Below are 19,802 nucleotides of genomic sequence, written 5' to 3' on the forward strand. Positions count from 1 at the left end.
CCCAGCCTCTCTCCTTTCAATGGGTTTTGGAACCCATGTGCCCCATCTAGCAAGCGCTATCCAGCTGACAATGAAACCCCCCATCACAAGACAATTTTGTAGTTCCCCATTTACCCAATCAGGGTGACAACATTTCATTCCTCCTGCCCCAATAACAACGAAATTGGGGCTCCCACAGCTGTGAAAATAACCATCCCATGCTGCTTTGCGGTATGCTAAGTGGGGTGGGAGTGCCCATGCAAATAACCGAAATACCAATGCAACACTTTCCGCACTCCCCATAATTTACCACCAGATGTCAGGGTGGGGCTCATCCTGACTCTGCTTACAAATAAATAAAATGGATTCAGTCTAACCTGATATTTTCACACCGCCATTTCTACCCTCTTGTTTTCCACAAACTAATTACAAAATGAAGCTATGTTGGAATGTTTGCTTTTATTGAGAATTTTCGGAAAATAACTTGCTGCCAAGATTTCACATGCAATAGAGTAAACTGATAGGAAGACAGAAAATCCAAAAATATTTTGAAACAAAGAGTAAAACCCACTGAGACCATCCCCAGTATAAACTCCCTGTCATGCTTCCTGATGTGGCTCACAACTGAGTGGCTACTGGGATCTGTCCAAACAGTCCAAATAGTCCAGAGATGCAGGATCTTTCCCTGAATCCATACTTATAGCTTCTTCTCACAGAAAACAAGCTGACAGGGTCACTACCCACATGGGCTTTTCCTTTGATGATGGAGAGTGAGGAATGTATTCTGAGTCTTGGACCTCCGATCATCTCACACAATGACCACTTGCTTCAAAATTAGCATTCTTCTGTTAAAGTTCTTCACTTGCATTTCACAAGGCTTCTTTCTCCTTTGAGGGGTTATTTAGTTACAGGGGTAACACAATGTAAATGTTTGCTACTACATTATAATGGGATACAGGTAAATGAAAACAATGCAAGTAACATCCCACCAAATAAACACCAAATACAAATAAATTTAACAATCACTGTGATCTATACTAGTATACAAGTGAATTGGCCTGGGGCTCTGGCATGAGCTGGCACTTGGTTTGCCAGAGTCACACTCCTCAAACCAATTCCCCACTTACAGTACAGCTAGCCTTTGTGAGAGTGTGTGGAGGGGCAAAAGAAACCTCCTCCTCTTGAGGCTCCACCATGGGAACCAGTCACAGTCACAGCCCTTGCGCTCAGGGCAGTGTAAGGACTGCTCCTGGCTAGTGATGCTAGCCAGCAAGAAACAGAATTGTAAGCACTCTGGAGCAGATTTTATTTTAATAGAACTAATGGACTTTCAGGCCAGAAGAGACCATCACAATCATCTAGTCTGACCTCCTGCAGATCACAGGCCACAGAACCTCACCTGCCCACTCCTGCAATAGGTCGTAGCCTCTGGTTGAGTTCCTGAAGTCCTCAAATCTTGATTTAAAGACTTAAGTTACATAGAATCAACCATTTACTCTAGTTCAAACCAGCAACTGACCCATGCCCCATGCTGCAAAGGAAGGCCAAAAAAACCCCAAAAAACCCCACCAGTCTCTGCCAGTCTGACCTGGAGGAAAATTCCCTCCCAACCTCAACTATGGTGATCAGTTAGACCCTGAGCACATGGGCAAGATCCACTAGCCAAACATCTGGGAAATAATTCACTGAGTAACTCAGAGCCCTCCCTGTCTAGTGTCTCATCTCCAGCCAGTGGAGACATCTGCTAACAGCAGTCATGGATGGGCCAATGGCCATTGTAGGTAGCCTTATCATACCATCCCCTCCATAAACTTATCATGCTCAGTCTTGAAACAAGTTAATTTTTTTGCCTCCCACTGGTCCCCTTGCAGGGCTGTTCCAGAACCTTCATCTCATTTCAAGCCTAAACTGGTTAGTGGCCTGTTTATATTATTTGTTCTTGTGGCAACATTGGCCCATATCTTAAATAACTCCTCTCCCTTCCTGGTGTTTGTTCTTTTGATGTGTTTATAAAGAGCAATCATATCTCCTCTCTCAGTTTTCATTTTGTCAAGCAAAAAAGCTAAGCTCCTTAAGTCTCCTCTTGTAAGGCAGGTTCTCCATTCTTCCAACCATCCTAGTAGCCCATCTGTACACTTGTTCCTGTTTGAATTAATCTTTCATAAACGTGGGATACCAGACTTGCACACAGTATTCCAGATGAGGTCTCACCCGTGCCTTGTATAATGGTAATAACACTTCCCTATCTCTACTGGAAATACCTTGCCTGATGCATCCTAAGATTGTATTAACCTTTTTTCATTGTCACATCACATTGGCAGCTCAAAGTCATAGGAAACATTCTTGTTGTTAGTCCCTAAGTGCATGACCTTGCACATTGCACTATTAAACTTGATCACACTTCTATTAATCCAGTTTTCAAGTCATCCAGATCTCCTTGTATGATATTCCAGTCTTCTTCCATATTGGCAATACCCCCCAACTTTGTGTCATCCACAATTTTTTTTAGCATACTCCCAGTGTTTGTGCCAAGGTCACTCAGGAAAATATTAAATATTAATGTTCGTACAGCGCCTGTAAAATGGGACTGGTGCTCCTAGTTGCTACCGCTATACAAATAATAAATAGGAATAAATAATAATAATGGTCCAGCTGCACCTCCACATCACCACCATAGACTGCCAGCCAAGATGGAGGAGGGCACACTGCATCTCCTGAAGCATAACAGAGGGTGCGCACTCCACCCACATGCCTGGCAACTCCAGAAGGAGGCATTGTACCCTCTCTTGTATCACCCAGCAAGGCAGGGCAATGCAGCTCCATCCAACCCAATCCATGGGGCAAAGGTTTAAAGGCACACTTGAGCCCAATGCCAATACACCTGAAAAAGAAATGCTTCCCCACACCATTCTTTTATCATTAGTATTGACATCACCCTAATGTTTTATCTCCAGCCATTTACAAAGACAACTTCACATTTCTTACTTTCCTAGTTCTGATTAGATTTGTTGTTTCTCTCACACAATCCTTTTTCCTTTAACTGTTTTAGTTCTCAGCACTGAAGTAAAATCTATAAATTCCATCTTCAAAGAAAATCTGTTCCCAACTGTTGTCCTCCAGCAGTATTCTCATATTCTGTATTCTCACAAAAACAAGATCTTCTCTGACTGACCGCTCCTTATCCCCCTCCGCCCCGTATGTGTTTCTCTCTTTAAAAAATATACATCAAAACCCCAGCTTCCCCAATGTCCCTTCCTTGGTCACTGGTAACCAAGGAAACCAGATACTATGGTAACTCAGGGATGAAAACCATGCATTCAATATTCCTTAATCTCCTAACTGGGTTGAAAGTCCTTGTCTTTTACCTTCCCCAGGTGCTGAAGCAGCAACAATAAAAACAGTAGCAGTAAGCCCTCGTTTTCACTCATGTAGTGTGTTTAGCTATGTAAATATTACGTGTGTATTTTCTGCATGCTGCACCTTTAAATCTCTACGGCAGAGCCATTTTGTATTCTGTTCAGTGCAGGTTGTTACAAATGAGGCATACACAGTAAATACTCTCATTGAGATTACACTTTTTTGTTCCTTGTTTGTTCTTTTAATCTCAAATAAAAGTCATTATGACTACATTTGAGGTGCTCTTTGTGTCTGAAAAAAAAAATCACATTTCACACTTTCCAGTGTGAGTCTAAGCTCTGAACGTGTTGGTACTTGTTGCCCATCCAGTGGCTCAGCAAAAGTAATGATTTGGTTTCAAATAATTCACATGAGCTGGGATGGAATACAGAGTGTACCTGCCTTCCACAATTTCAGAACAAATTTTATACTGTATATCCCGACCCTGCTCCCACTAAATTCTATGACAAAATTCCTGTTGACTTCAGTGAGCGTAATTCTCCTGGAGTAGAGTACACTTTATACTACAAAGGTATGGCTTTTAGTGGTACAGTTTTTATAGCTGTTATAGTTTAGAGAGATAAATACCAATTGCATGCATGGTTCGGTATAAAAGAAAGTGACTTCTAAAGCATTTATAAAGTGCTTTACAAATTAATTGTCCTTGTTAGCACCTAACTGAAACACGTACATATCTCCATTTTGCAAATGAGAACTATCACAGAAGGAATCAGTTTCAGTGCAGACTAGAACTCTTCAGCTATGTCTACAATGTGAGGTAGGGGTATAGGGAAAGTTATGATAGATTTTACAGCGTCAACACAACAGCTATGTTGCAATGAATTAATCTCTGGACATGTGTCTTCATTTTACTGACCTGCTGCTGTGGACATCACACAATACGTAAATCACAGTATAAAGAACCCACAGAAATGTTGCTTTTTGTCAGCGTAATACACTGATATCTACGCAAGTGATTGTTAAATTCCCATGCTATATAATTAACATGAAACTTCACTTGAATATAGTGTTTTTAAAATCTGACCTGACATTGCAAGATTGTGCTGGTGCTTTCTGCGTTTAAACAATCAGAGCAAAAATAACTTGCATGCGTGCATATTCATTCCTCAGAGCTTGCAAGTTTACTGCTTTTCAATGAGTGAGAGTGAGCCTCAAAAAATAAACAAATCATTGAGCCTGGTAGAAATTCAAATGTTTGCAGATGTAGAGGTCATTGAGGCTTCATAGAAAATTATATATAAAGCTTGTCAGCTACCTGAAGTTTCCCAAGGTTACTCAGCTTTAAGAGACAATAGAACCTCTTTATAAACATGGCATTTATTTTTATTGGCAGCACATCTGAAATACAGCTAAAAATTCGACAAGATCTCTCCCTTTCACCATCAGAGTTGGTCTCTGCTAATGCCTCTCCAGAAAAACTTAAGGCACATTGACGAACCAGTGTTGTGGAAGCTTACACTGCTGCTGCCAGTGCTGCGCAGTACCTGTCCTGTATTATAAGACTCCAGCCTCTACATTCCAAAATCTGGCACCTTTCTATAAAAATGTAAACGATTCACATGGATAAACTCTGTAGGGCAGGGCAGGCTGATTCAATTGGGTGCAAGTCAATGAGTTGTGCCTCTCTGAATCTGGCCCCATGGATACATTTTTCTGAGTGCTGGATCATTTCCTAACATGTCACCCAAAATAAAGTGAGCTATGTGCAAGCTTCTCAGTGCTGTCTGTGATTATAACCTGAATACTTCAAGATGGAAATTTCTGATGTGCAGGTAACAGAGTCAAAGGGGGATATGATTTAAAAGAAATAGATATACTGCATTTCCAGATCTGGTGTAAGCAGCTATGACTCCCCTGAACTCAAAATTTCTAACAAGTGGAAACTATGGAACCATACTGACGAAGCCACAGCATGTGACAGGAAAAGAAGACACTCAAGTGAAAATGCCAGTACAGAATACAAAGACTTCTTTGTCAGTAGTTTAAGAGAATGTACAGGGGAATCATTTGAAAAAGAAATGTAAGAGTCTAATAAGAAATAAAATTAAAGTGCCTGGTATGGAAAGGAAACTGCCACTTCCACTCTAATTAGCTGTACCTTTTCTGTGTGGAAAGGCAGAAGTATGGCTGTAAGCCCACTATATTCTAAAAACAAGAAACATATTTGCTAGACCAATGAGCTGTTTTGCTACATCTGGTAGCAGGTAAGCACTCGGCTGGGTCGTTTCTGCCTTCACCAGCATGCATTTGTGCAGACAATGAGAAGCCCTAGGGAAGATCTGAGATGTCATGTCAATAGTTTAGCTGGAGAGGAACACAAAAGGTGTTTTTGAAAACAATAATCAGAGGTTTAGTTAAGATTTTTTTTAAAAATAATGTTTCCATCTGAGATATTCAGATCAGTATATAGTATACAGCAACGGGCAACCTCCATGTTTTTAAAAAAGGATCACTTATATTTATGCTTGAAACTCAGTTCAGTCAAATGTGCTGCTCTATGTTTTGTATTACTTATTTCAATAATTATAATAGCAAGGGCCCAGTCATGCAGCCTTTATTCACGGGAGTAATTCCATTGAAGCCAACAGGACTTCTCACATGAGAGAGGGCTGCAGGATTGTCTCCTGCATTGGTCCAATGTAGTGAGTATTTTCTATATTTCCAAATGTTTACATATACACACACACACAGGGTATGTCTACACTGCAGTTGGGAAGTATGATTACCGCACACGGATGCATACCCAAGCTACATCTAAAAATAGCAGTGGAGCCATGACAGCTCAGGCAGTGGCATAGGCTAGTCACTCAAGCACATTCGCTTGTACGTGGGTGGCTAGCCCCTGCCCCCACCTGTGTTGCCATGGCTGTACTGCCATTTTTAGCCAGCTAGCTTAATCAAAGCTAGCCCAGACACATATGCACATGGCATAATCACACCTCCCAGTTGCAGTGTAGACGTACCCCAAGGGTGGGGGGGAGATATCTATCTAGGCTCTTAAATGGCCCAATCACAATGGTATTTGGATGCCTTCCAAAGTTATGAAGTATCTTTCTCTCTAACTTCCAGTCCGGACTTGTTAGCAGTTACCATGGGAAGAGAAGGTCAAAGAAGTGGAGTTTGCCTTTTGCCCTAAAAGTGCTGAGGTTCAGGGTCCTATATCTCTTCTGGGAGTTAATTTCTGATTTGCAGACCAGTCACTGAGAGGGCTCTGTCTCCTGCATACGGCAGTTCAACCCTTGAGGTTGACGATTCCATTGTTCCAGCAGAATGTAACTGTCATGGGACCCCATGATAAGGCAGAGTGAAGTGGCTCCTCAGCTATGTTGGGCCAGTTCTATGGGTAAGCTCTGAAAACAAGGACTGAACCTTGAATGTGACCCCGCATTTAATGAGGAACCAGTACAGAAAGCAGAGCATGGGGATGATGGACTCTGGGCTGTCTGTGTTCCTAAGAACAGGCTGCAGTGTCTTGGATCAACTGTTGCTTTAAGGTGGAGATGGCATCATCTTCCAAGGACATGCTTAATTAATTAATGCCTAATTTCTCCCTGTATTCCTTTGCTGCAGTACTATTTAATGTTTGTGGGTATTAAAAGTAACCTGCAACATGGGTTTTTATTTAATTGCTTAAGTGTGTTTTGCTCTCTTTTCCCCTCTGAGCTGTTACTCAGCTTTCAGTCTTTTGTCTCCTGTGCCGTCATTGTGTCATTAGTTCTCCAGCCACTACACGGTCTTCCAGGATAGACAAGACCTGAATTGCTAATGTAAAAAACACTCAGAAAAAGTCCTATTACTAATTATTATTAAACACTGACCTCATACTGGTACCTAGAAACCTCGACCAAGCTAGGAGTTCATTGGGCTAAGCGTATAGTAAATCACAGTCATTGGCTCAAAGAACTCACAGTCTAAAAAATAAGACATAACAGGTGTACAAGACAAACAGGCAGATGGGGATGGGGAGAGAGTGACAAAACGTGATAGGATGCTTTATCGTAGCCAAGCTGTGTGTACAATTAGTAGCTAATCAACATCAGTGATTGCAACTCACACATTGCCCAGCCATTATTAGATGATAGTTTTCTGTATGCATTACAGCAGAGGGGCATTTTAAGAGGGATTTGAGAGGACAAGGTGGGGGCTTCACAAATTTTGACTGGGAGCTTTTCCCTAGGCTTAAAGCAGGGGTCAGCAAACTTTCAGACGTATGCCGAGTCTTCATTTATTCACTTTAGATTTAAGGTTTCGCGTGCCAGTCATACATTTTAACATTTTTAGAAGGTCTCTTTCTATAAGTCTATAATATATAATGAAACTATTGTTGTATATAAAGTAAATAAAGTTTTTAAAATGTTTAAGAAGCTTCATTTAAAATTAAATTAAAATGCAGAGCCCCCCGGATCGGTGACGAGGACCTGGGCAGTGTGCCACTGAAAATCAGCTCGTGTGCTGCCTTTGGCACGCATGCCATAGGTTGCCTAACCTGGCTTAAAGAATGGCTTGGGGAAAGCAGTGACGGTTCTTGTGGGAAACACAGACAAATGGGGGATCAAGACTGACATCACTGGCAGAATGATGGCATGGGTTGATTCTGCAATAAAACAGTAAGATGGACAGATGGGGCAGAGATACTTAGGGACATCTTTCTAGCCTTCTTTATACATCACACAGAAGCAAGAAAGGACAATCCTAATTTTTTTTCTTTTTGCCAGTTACCTTTAATGAAAGATTTGTATTTTACTTGGGTGTCCTGTCCCCAAAAGAAAAATCATTGTCTATGGAACACTCTGAATAGTGACTCTCCCTGGAACCCAGGCTGAAATAGATCAGTGGCAAAATAAGAGCAGTAGTATTCAATGTGAAAAAGGAAAAAAAATAACTTTATAACGTTACATAACTGTGTAATGAATATTGTGTTTCTAGTGTACAATTTAGTTATAGCCCAAGAGACTTGGTAACATTTTGAATTGCATCTTTGATACCCATTTAATTAAGGTTTTAAAAGGTGCTTAGTGTGTAATTATTAACACCAACTGTTACACCTAAACAGATAGAGCATGTACCGCATAGTTAATCCTTGCTAGAGTGTAAATTATCGAATGGTATGTATATTTCACATGCAATAAATCCCTTTTAAAATCCACGCAATTCATTAGGATAGTTATCATATCAAACAACTGAAGATTATTAAGAAAATATTAACTGAGACTAATGGTAAATCGTACACTTCTATCTCAGGCTCTCAGTAACTGTAGTATCAGAGCACCTCACAGTCCATACATGCTGTGCCTCTGGCACCACATTTCCCAGGCGGCACAGCACCTCCAGGAGCCATGTTATTACTAGGTGGCTCTAGCCCAGTATGAGCCACCTTGGGCCTCATTTACATACATTCTTAGCACCCAACAACGCTGGCTGAAGTCAACAGGGGCTGCAAATGGTGAGCCCAGTATGTTTCAGGTTGGACACCCAAAATCAGAATTGCTTTTGAAAATGTTGACCTCCTTACTGGCCCCGACAAAACGCCTGTTCTAAAACCCATTGATGTCAATGGGAGATTCTCCACTGACTTCTCTGGACCTTGGAACAGGTCTGAGATGCTCCATCTCTTCAACATATAACATCCTACACTAGGCATTTCTATTTTTTGCCAGCCACTGTGTGTATCCATTATCAATCCTTAGAAACTACACAAAAACTGAACACATTATATTTGGGAACAAACAGAAGAGCTAGGTGCGGGGATTACAAATTATAATCCCAGTTTTTCCAGGGTTACAGATTTTGTTATTGGGCAGAACTAGCGGGATAGTAAACTGTGCAGTGTGTGTGTCCTTCTGATAAACCTCCTAGCCAATTTGTAAAAGAAAAAGATACTGATTCATAAATAATGACAGAAAACAGTTTTGGAAATTTCCATAGACTGTAGAATAAGTAAAATGTCTGACAGAGAAGAATGAGTATTGGCAGCTTCATTTGATTCACATGGCAAAAGAATAAATTGAAGCCATAAAGGACTTCAGCAAAGTTCAGATATTGATCACTGGAAAAAGTCACTATGAAGAAAGTAACAACCTTGTCACCCTCCTTTTCCCCTTCATGAACTAGACCAGTCAAGTCTTAACATAAAAATGGATACTCCTCATCTATCTTTCTTTCTCTACCCCGTCATACCGATGGATCTGGATAATCTGATAACATTAATAAAAGATTCAGTCATGTGGATAAACCAGTATAAGAGTAGTTACCAACCTGTTCATTTGTCTGAGCAGCTAGACCCAAACTACTGTTTGCCAGGCACAATCATGGTAAAGGGTACGAAACAACCTCAGATTTCTAGAAATGAATTTACAGTGGGTGAAAATTCATCCCCTGTGCAGAGGCTCAAGCATTGGGTCTAAGCACCAATTGAGTCCTCAAAATAGACTCAAAATAGATAGATAGGACCTGCATTGGCCCTGAGTATGCAATTAATTGCACCTTTGGGAAAAGGGAAATATTTAAGGCAAAAATGTTAATGGCCTACCATAATTGCAACTCTAAAATATACACCCTTTTGTGTGACACTTGCAACTTACTACACAGCATTTTGTTTTGTGAAATTATCTTGTGTCATTGTAACACTGTAATTGGACATAAATGATAGCACATCTTTTTGTCATCACTTTCCAAAAATGCCACTTTATTTTATCTTTGCCGCTATCCAGATGAAGTAGATCCTTCCCTGCTATCCACAAATGGAGGCAAACTATATATTTTTTTAATGTTGATAGATAATTCAGAAATATTGGATATTTCACTCACATAGATTGCACATCTCTGCCGCATGAAATCTTTTAAAGTAAGGCATCACAGGGCAATGGTATGAACAGTGATGCCACCCCTTCATTATTTTTATGATCAATCTCTAGTGTGTTGGAAAATATTGCTTGAACTTATTTATATAATCAATTTACAAAGGTACTGCATTATTTTAAAGTCAACAGTCTTCCCTCTCACTAATCCTTCATTTGAGAAGCCAAAGATTTAGATTAAAAGAGTCACATTTAAATATAACACATGAAAACAAGCAACTGAATATTGACAAAATATACAAGTATTTATATACAAATGCTGAAAGTCTAAATAATAAGATAGGTGAACTAGAGTGCCTGGCATTAAATGAGGATATTTGTATAACAGGCATCACGCAAACTTGGTGGAATGAGGATAATCAATGGGACACAATAATACCAGGGTACAAAATACATAGGAATAACAGAGTAAATCATGCTGCTCTGGGGAGGGGCACAATATGTAAAAGAAAGCATAGAGTCAAATAAAGCAAAAAACTGAAATGACTCAAACAGTACCATAGAATCTCTGTGGATAGAATTTCCATGCTTGAACAATAAGAGTATAGCAGTAGGAATATACTACCGACCACCTGACCAGGATCCCAACAGTAGTTGTGAAATGCTCATGGAGATTAACGAGACTACAAAGGCAGAAAATACAATAATAATGAGGGATTTCAGCTATTCTCATATTTACTGGGTATGTGTCACCTTAGGAAGGGATGCAAAGATAAAATTTTGAGACATCATAAATAATTGCTTCTTGGAGCAGCTTGCTCTGGAACCCAGAAGGAGAGAGGCAATTCTTGATTTAGTCCTAAATGGAGCACAGGAGATGGTCCAGGAGGTTAATATAGCTGAACCGCTCAGTAATGGTGACCATAATGTAATTAAATTTAACATCCTTGTATGGGAAATAAATGCCAAAGAAACCCACCACAGTAGCATTTCACTTCAAAAAGGGAAACTATGCAAAAAGGAAGCTAGTTAAACAGAAATTGAAAGGAACTGTTACTAGCCTGAAATGCCTGAAAATTCATGAAAATTATTTTAAAACACCATAATAGAGGAGCAAACTAAATATATATTTAAAAAACAGCAAGGAGACCCAAAAAAGAGCCACCATGGCTAACCAGCAGAGTAAAAGAGGCAGTCTGAGGCAAAAAGGCATCCATTAAGGGTACGTCTACACTACAAGACTATTTCGAATCAACTTAATTCGAATTTGTGGAATCGACCTTATGAAGTCGAAGTTGTGTATCCACACTAAATACACTAGTTCGACTGTGTGAGTCCACAGTAACGGGGCCAGTGTCGACTTTGGAAGCGGTGCACTGTGGGAAGCTATCCCACAGTTCCCACACTCCCCGCTGCCCATTGGAATCCTGGGATTTCCCCCCCAATGCATGCTGGGGGGAAAAATGTGTCGAGGGTGGTTTTGGGTAACTGTCATCATTGAACCGTCAATCACGCCCTCCCTCCCTCCCTCCCTGAAAGCGCCTGCGGGCAATCTGTTCGTGCACTTTTCTGCTCAGTGACAGCGCGGGCGCCACAGCACTTTGAGCACGGATCCCGCTGCAGTTATGGCCGTTGTCAACTCCTCGCACCTTATCGTTCACCTCTTCCACAGTCAGCTGCTGAGAAATAGGGCTACTTTTCAATGGTGCTGCGAGCACTGGTGGACCATGGGGGACGTTTTACCAACATCAACGTCGGGTGGCCAGGCAAAGTTCATGACGTGCGTGTTTTCAGGAACTCTGGTCTGTTTAGACGCCTGCAGGAAGGTAGTTTCTTCCCGGACCACAAAATAAGTCTTGGGGATGTGCAGATGCCTATAGTGATCGTCGGGGACCCAGCCTACCCGCTAATGCCCTGGCTCGTGAAGCTCTGTGCAGGCGCCTTGCACAGCGACAAGGAACTCTTCAAGTACCAGCGAGCAGCGAGCAGCGTGACCTGTGACTGTTCAGTTTCTTTATAGAGAAGCTGAAGCTGCCCCTGTTTCTTTACCAAGTGACTGTTGACTAGCATCTGCAGTTACATACCCCGCCCACCCCGCTTCCCCAACTTCCAACACACGTTTAAAAATAAAATACATGTTCCACTGTAACTTTACAAAGGTTTCTTTATTGATGACTTTGCGTTACAGGGTTGAAACTGGGACACGGACTGTGCTGGGTAGGGTGTGCAGTGATGTAAAGACCGCCTGTAAACTCGAGGAATGACAGGCTCCTGCTCCCAGAGCGGTCTGCAGTGCCGGACTGGATGTTTCAACGGAGCCTGCCATCCCTCCTTTTTGGAACTCTGTGTGCGGGGGCTATGTGGCCTTTTGGCGGGGGAGGACGGATACAGATTCCTCTGCTGCGTGGCTCTGTGGTCCAGGACAGGGACCGTTGCATGAGATCTGTAACCCCCCTCCCCCGCTACAAAGTCACGTACCCCCCCACCCACACAGAACCTGCAAACCACCTCCCATACCGACCAGGGTGCGTACTGACTGCAGTGTGTGTGTGACCTGCTGCTGATCCTGCCCCCATGTCTGTACCCTGGTAAAGGTGATTGTCCTGTCAAATTACCAACCCCCTTTCCCCCCTTCAAACACAGTCTCCTCTAAAAGAACATGACGGAAACAGTAATTAACAGAAAAGTATTTTTTATTATCAACTAGACAGTTAGGGGATGAAACTGGGATGGGGGCTTGGGTGAGGCGGGAAGGAAAGGACTTTTCAAAATGTAGGGTATGAGAGCTTTTGGGTACTTGAGCACTCTGCTGGGGTGCAGTGACAGTTTACACGGCCTCTGGCGCCCCTCCTTCTGGCTATTTTGGGTGAGGGGGGTATGGGACTTTGTGGCGGGGGAGGGCGGTTGCAGATACACTGCAGGGGGGCTCTGTCCTCCTGCCGGAGGTCCTGCAGAACATGCACAAGGCGCAGGAGCATGTCCGTTTGCTCTCTCATTAGTCCAAGCAGCGTTTGAGTCACCTGCTTGTCTTCCTCACGCCACCTCTCCTCCCGTTCGCTGAGTGAGCGCTGGTACAGAGAGAGGGTCTCCCTCCACTGGCTCTGCTGGTCCGCGTCGTCTCGGGAGCACCCCATAAGTTCAGCGAACATCTCGTCCCGTGTCTTTTTATTTCGCCGCCTAATCTTTGCCAGCCTCTGTGAGGGGGATGCTGTGGCGGGTCTGGAGACAGTCCAAGCTGTGTGATGGGAAAAAGGGAGTGAATTCCTTGCCAAGATAAATTTTTGCGAAGAATGAACACAGTCTAATCTGTCTCTGTGAATTCTGGGTTGAGATCCCAGTGCCTGATGGGGCAAAAACCATTTTCGCGGGTGGTTCTGGGTGTCGTCAGTCATCCCTTCCTCCGGGAAAGCTACAGCAGACAATCATTTCAAGCCCGTTTTCCCTGGATTGCCCTGGCAGACGCCACAGCGTGGAAACCATGGAGCCTGTTTTGCCTTTTGTGCCTGTCACCGTATGTGTACTAGATGCCGCTGACAGAGGCGGTTCAGCAGCGCTACACAGCAGCATGCTTTTGCTTTTGCATGACAGCAGAGATGGTTACCAGCCATATTGTACCATCTACCACACCATAAATTGGTAATAAGATGGGCATGGTTAGCAGTCCTTTTGCACTGCACCATTTGCTGCTGTCATAAGTGCCCCTGGCTGCTCTTAGCCAGGGGCGCAAAAGCCAAAATTGGGAATGACTCCCTGAGTCAATCCCTCCTTTTTGATATCTAAAAATAGAATCAGTCCTGCCTAGAATATGGGCAAGTGTACTAGAGAACCACTGTATCAGAGAACCAGAGAGCACAGCTGCTCTGTGTCAGATCCTGCATAGATTATGAGCTGTATGCTATTCACAGGGGGTGCTCCTGCAACAACCCCACCTGTTCATTCCATTCTTCCCCAGCCTTCCTGGGCTACCATAGCATTGTCCCCCCACTTGTGTGATGAAGTAATAAAGAATGCAGGAATAAGACACAGTGACTTGTTAGTGAGAAATGAGTGGAAGGCAGCCTCCAGCTGCTATGATAGTCCAGATAGGACATTAAGGAGTGTGGAGGAGAGGAGCCCAGCATCCTGCTGCTAGTCCAGGGGCAATTGAACCTTTTCTTTACACATGAAGGGTTGGGGGCTGATGAAGCTCAGCCCCCTGTGGCGATGATGACGATGGTTATCAGCCATATTGTACCATCTACCAGGAAAAATTAGGGCCAGGCGCCCTTGATCGACCTAACGGATGGTAGTCTGCATGGTTACCAGTCCTTTTGCACTGCCCCATGTGCCAATAGGCTGATGATGAGGACGGATACCAGCCATATTGCACCATCAGCCATCCATAGCGTGGGGGGAGCAAGGATGTTGGTGTTGAGTGCTGCACCATCGCGTCTATCTGCAGCATTCAGTAAAGATAGGGTGACATGTAAAAGAGTCAACAGAGGATTGTTTTCCCTTTCACTTCTGGGGGTGGTTGGGGGGCTGCGTAAATTGCCGAGCTATGCCCTGACCCACCGCGGACACTGTTTTTGACCCTAGAAGCATTTGGAGCTCAGCCAAGAATGCAAATCCTTTTCGGAGACAGCAGGAACTGTGGGCTACCTTGCGTCCTCAGTCCCCCCTCCCTCCATGAGCGTCCATTTGAATCTTTGGCTTTCCGTTACGCTCATCACGCAGCAGCGTGCTGAGTCTCTGCTATGCCGTCTGTCCGGAGATTTTTTAAAAATACTTTGGACCAGGCGTAACATTACAGTAATTCCCCTAATTACATGCAGGAGTCTCCGAGCGAGATCACCCTGAGGACGGTCACTGAAGGAGATAGAGAGCGCATGCTGTGTGAAAGCCAGCACAAACCAGGGTCCTACGCAGCCGTGCTCGGGGAGGCAATGCTCCCTGAGTACCTCATGAAAGCCTGGCGCGGAAAAGTGTGCTACCACGGAGCACCCAATAAGGCAGCTCTCCCCAGGAACCTCCTGCGGAGGCTTTTCGATTCCCTCCAGGAGAGGTTCGTGGAGATCTCCCAGGAGGATTTCTGTTCTATCCCCATATATAGAGAGACCTCCTTTTCACATACTTCAGATTCCTGTTATATTAAGAATAAAAGTTTACATGGTTAAAGCACTTACCGACTGCTCCTTCCCCTGATTCAGGATCCGGGTTAATGGCTGGGGAGGGTTGGTAGGGGATCTCCGTGACGGTGATGAAGAGATCCTGGCTGTCGGGGAAACCAGCGTTGTAAGCGCTGTCGCCTGCCTCATCCTCCAGAAACTCTTCTTCATCTTCCCCGTCCGTGAACATCGCCGAGGAACTGGCCGTCGACACTGTCCCATCATCAGAGTCCATGGTCACTGGTGGGGCAGTGGTGGCAGGCTCCGTAGCGTCCGTTTGCCGCTTTGTTTTTTTGGTAGCCTTGTCTGGGGTCCTTGATTTTCACGCGGCGCTGCGTTGCATCCCGGCTGTATCCTCTGTCTCTCATGGCTTTGGAGACCTTCTCGTAGGTCTTTGCATTCCGTTATTTGGAGCGCAGCTCCGAAAGCAGAGACTCCTCGCCCCTCACTCCGATCAGATCCAAGAGTTCCCGGTCAGTCTATGCTGGGTCCCTCTTTCTATTCAGAGATTACATGAACTCCTCTGCTGGAGAGCTCTGCATCGCTGCCGGTGCTGCTGAGCTCGCCCCGATGTCCAACCACGAAATGAGATTCTAACTGTCCAGACAGGAAAAGGAATTCAAATTTTCCCGGGACTTTTCCTGTGTGGCTGGTCAGAGCATCCGAGCTCGGACTGCTGTCCAGAGCGTCAACAGAGTGGTGCAGTGCGGGATAGCTCCCGGAGCTACTAAGTTCGATTTGCATCCACACCTAGCCTAATTCGACATAGCCATGTCGAATTTAGCGCTACTCCCCTCGTCGGGGTGGAGTACCGAATTCGAACTAAAGAGCCCTCTAGGTCAAACTAAATGGCTTCCTGGTGTGGACGGGTGCACGGTTAATTCAAATTAACGCTGCTAAATTCGAATTAAAGTCCTAGTGTAGACCAGGCCTAAGAATTGGAAGGCAAATACCAGTGAGAAAAATACAAGGAAGCATAAACTCTGGCAAGTCAAGTGAGAAAGTATAAGGCAGGCAGGCAGGCCAAGAAAGAATTTGCAAGAAGTCTGCCAAACAGTCCATGGGGCCACTAGACGATCAAGGTGCTACAGGAGTGCTTAAGGAAGACAAGCCCATTGCGGAGAAGCTAAATCAATTGTTTACATCAGTCTTCACTGCAGAGGATGTGGGGGAGATCCCCACATGTGATCCATTCTTTTTAGGTGACAAATCTGAGGAACTGTCCCAGACTGAGAGGAGATTTTGGAACAAATTGATAAATTAAACTGTAATGAGTCACCAGGTATTCACCCAAGAATTCTGAAGGAACTAAAATATGAAATTGCAGAACTACTAACTGTGATATGTAACCTATCACTTAAATACGCCTCTATACCAGCTGACTGGAGGGTGGCTGATGTACCACCAATTTTTACAAAAGGCTCCACAGGCAATCCTAGCAATTACAGACTGGTAAGCCTAACTTCAGTACCCAGAAAGTGGTTGAGACTATAGTAATGGACAGAATTATCACACTCATCTCTCGTGGATGGGTGTGAACCTGCACTCTCTCTGACACTCTCTCTCTGGTCCCAGTGCCCCCTGTCAGCTGTTAACCTCAACAGGTAGGTCTTCAGTGGCTCAGCCCTCTGGCTAAGTCACACAGTCAAAAGCATGAATGAACAAACTCCTTTTGAGGTAAAAGCTCCAACAGGGCCTGTCCCTGTGTCCTTGATAATGTCTGCAGCCCTGTCTCTGGGCTCAGTTCGCAGCCCCTTCTGGGCTAGCTTTAAGTCCATGTCTGCCCTGCGACAGAGCAGTGCCCCCAGGGCTTCGTCCCTGGAGACCTTGTCCTCAGCGGTTCTCACTGACCTGTTTAAATTCTAGCCCCTTTCTCAGGCTTTTAGTACTGAGTCTTACCCCCTTCTTGCGGCTTAGGCCATTTCCCCTGTGGTCACTGGAGGAACCAGAGCCTGCCCATTACTCCAGGTTCCGATTCAGGGCCCCTACAAATAGCAGCCATGTGCTGCTTTCTTTCACTCTGTTACTGCTGCTAGTCCCTGGGCCACATCCCACATAGCCCCTTCCTCATCACCTTTACCTCAGGGATGAAGTTCTCCCTCATGGCATGAAATCATCAGAACCCACCTTCTGGTTCTCCCTTGAGCTCCAGCAACCAGCAAGAAACCCTTTCTCCTTGCTCCTCTGGTCTCTGCCATAAACTGATCTGCTCAGGTCCTGCAGGTCCATTTACCTGAACCTGCTGCGCTCTGATTGGCTGCTTCCCTACAGCCTCTCTAGGCAAGCCTGGAGGACCCACCTTCACTGCTCCTTCTCTGGGGCAGGGTATGGTAGGACCACAAGACCTCCAGCAGGGGGCCTCAAAGGGCCTGGAGTACACTCCGTCACATAGACACATAGATGAACATGATATGTTGGGGAAGAGTCAACATGGCTTTTGTAAAGAGAAATCATGACTCACTACTCTATTGGAGTTCTTTGAGGGAGTCAACAAGCATGAGGAGAAGGGTGATCCAGTCAATCTAATGTATTTGGACATTCAAAAAGCCTTTGATGATCACCCACCAAATGCTCATAAGCGAACTAAGTGGTCATGGGATAAGAGGGAAGGTCCTCTCATAGATCAGTAACTGTATAAAAAGTAAGAAACAAAGGGTAGGATTATATGGCTAGTTCTCACAATGGAGAGAGAGAAATAGAAAGGTCCTTCAAGGATCTGAACTGGGATCAGTGCTGTTCAACATATTCATAAATGATCTGGAAAAGGGGGTGAACAGTGAGGTAGCAAAATGTGCAGAGGAAACAAAATTACTCAAGATAGTGAAGTCCAAAGTTGACTGCAAAGAGTTACAAGGGGATCTCAAACTGCATGACCGGGCAACAAAATGGCAGATGAAATTCAGTGTTGATGAATGCAAAGTAATACACATTGGAAAAGATAATCCCAACTATATATACAAAATCAGCTGTTACCACTCAAGAAAAAAATTGTGGAGTCACTGTGGATAGTTCTCTGAAAACATCTGCTCAGTGTGCAGCAGCAGTCAAAAAAGCAAACAGAATGTTAGGATCCATTTGGAAAGGGACAGATAATAAAACAAAAAATATCATAATGCCACTACATAAATCCATGGTATGCCCACACTTGAATACTGCACACAGTTCTGGGTTCTCCCATCTCAAAAAAGATACATTAAAATTGGAAAAAGGTACAGAGAAGGGAACAAAATAGATTAGGGGGATGGAAAAGCTTCCGTAAGAAGAGAGATTAAAAAGTCTGGGGCTGTTCAGCTTGGAAAAGAGATGACTAACAGGGGATATGATAGAGGTCTGTAAAATCATGCATGGTGGGGAGAAAGTGAATAAGTGTTATTTACTCTTTCACATAACACAAGAACCAGGGGTCATCTGATGAAATTAATAGGCAGCACGTTTAAAACAAAAAAAAGGAAGTACTTCTTCACAAAGCACACAGACAACCTGAGGAAATCATCGCCAGGGATGTTGTGAAAGCCAAAAGCATAACTGGGTTCAAATAAGAATTAGATAAGTTCATGGAGGATAGGTCCACCAATGACTATTTAGCCAAGTTGTTCAGGGACACAACCTCATGTTCTGAGTGTCCCTAAACCTCCAATTGCCAGAAGCTGGGACTGGATGACATGCAAAGGATCACTCAAAATTTGCCCTGTTCTGTTCATTTCCTCTGAAGTACTGGGCACTGTCGGAAGACAGGATACTGGGCTAGATGGATCATTGGTCTGACCCAGTATGGCCATTCTTTTGTAGAGCTACTCCAGAGCTGCTGCAATTTATGCACAAGCCCTTGCTCAAGGCTGTGCCTAAATGTACAATCTAGCCCAGAGGTGGGCAACTATGGCCCACAGGCCACATCCAGCCCACGGGACTGTCCTGCCGAGCCCCCAAGCTCCTGGCCCAGGAGGCTTGCCCCCGGCCCCTCCCCTGCTGTCCCCCCTCCCCCGCAGCCTCAGCTCACGCCGCTGCCGGCACAATGCTCTGGGCAGTAAGGCTGTGAGCTCCTGGGGCAGTGCGGCTGCAGAGCCCGGCCTGACCTGGTCTCTGTGCTGCATGGTGGCAGTGGCTGCGTGGCCCAGCTCCAGCCGGGCAGCGCGGCTGTAGCGCCACCAGCCACCGGTGCTCCAGGCAGCACTGTAAGGGGGAGTGGGGTAGGATAGAGGGCAGGGGAGTTCAGGGTGGTGGTCGGGGGCAGAGGTATAGATAGGGGTCAGGACAGTCGGGGGGGAACAGAGGGTTGAATGGGGGCAGGGGTCCTGGGGGGGGCACTCCGGAAGGAGGGGGGGTTGGATAGGGTGGCAGGGGGCAGTCAGGGATAGGGGTTCCAGAGGCAGTCACAGGACAGGGAGAAGGAGTGGTTGGACGGGGCAGGGGTCCTGGGGGGGGGCATCGGGGAACAGGGGGTGTTGGATGGGGCAGGAGTCCC

General features: G+C 44.7%; 1 long non-coding RNA gene across 4 annotated transcripts in view; it reads right to left on the reverse strand.

Annotated features, from left to right (window-relative positions):
* Positions 1–17,652, reverse strand: part of LOC123349264 — a 279,415-nt gene extending 261,763 nt beyond the window's left edge. For all 4 annotated transcript variants that reach the window (XR_006573446.1, XR_006573445.1, XR_006573444.1 and 1 more), the window contains exon 1: positions 17,468–17,652. This is a non-coding gene — a long non-coding RNA (uncharacterized LOC123349264). The remainder of the gene's footprint in view (positions 1–17,467) is intronic.
* Positions 17,653–19,802: the final 2,150 nt, after the last annotated feature.

The sequence above is a fragment of the Mauremys mutica genome, chromosome 14 (assembly GCF_020497125.1).
Source record: "Mauremys mutica isolate MM-2020 ecotype Southern chromosome 14, ASM2049712v1, whole genome shotgun sequence".
Lineage (NCBI taxonomy): Eukaryota > Metazoa > Chordata > Testudines > Geoemydidae > Mauremys > Mauremys mutica.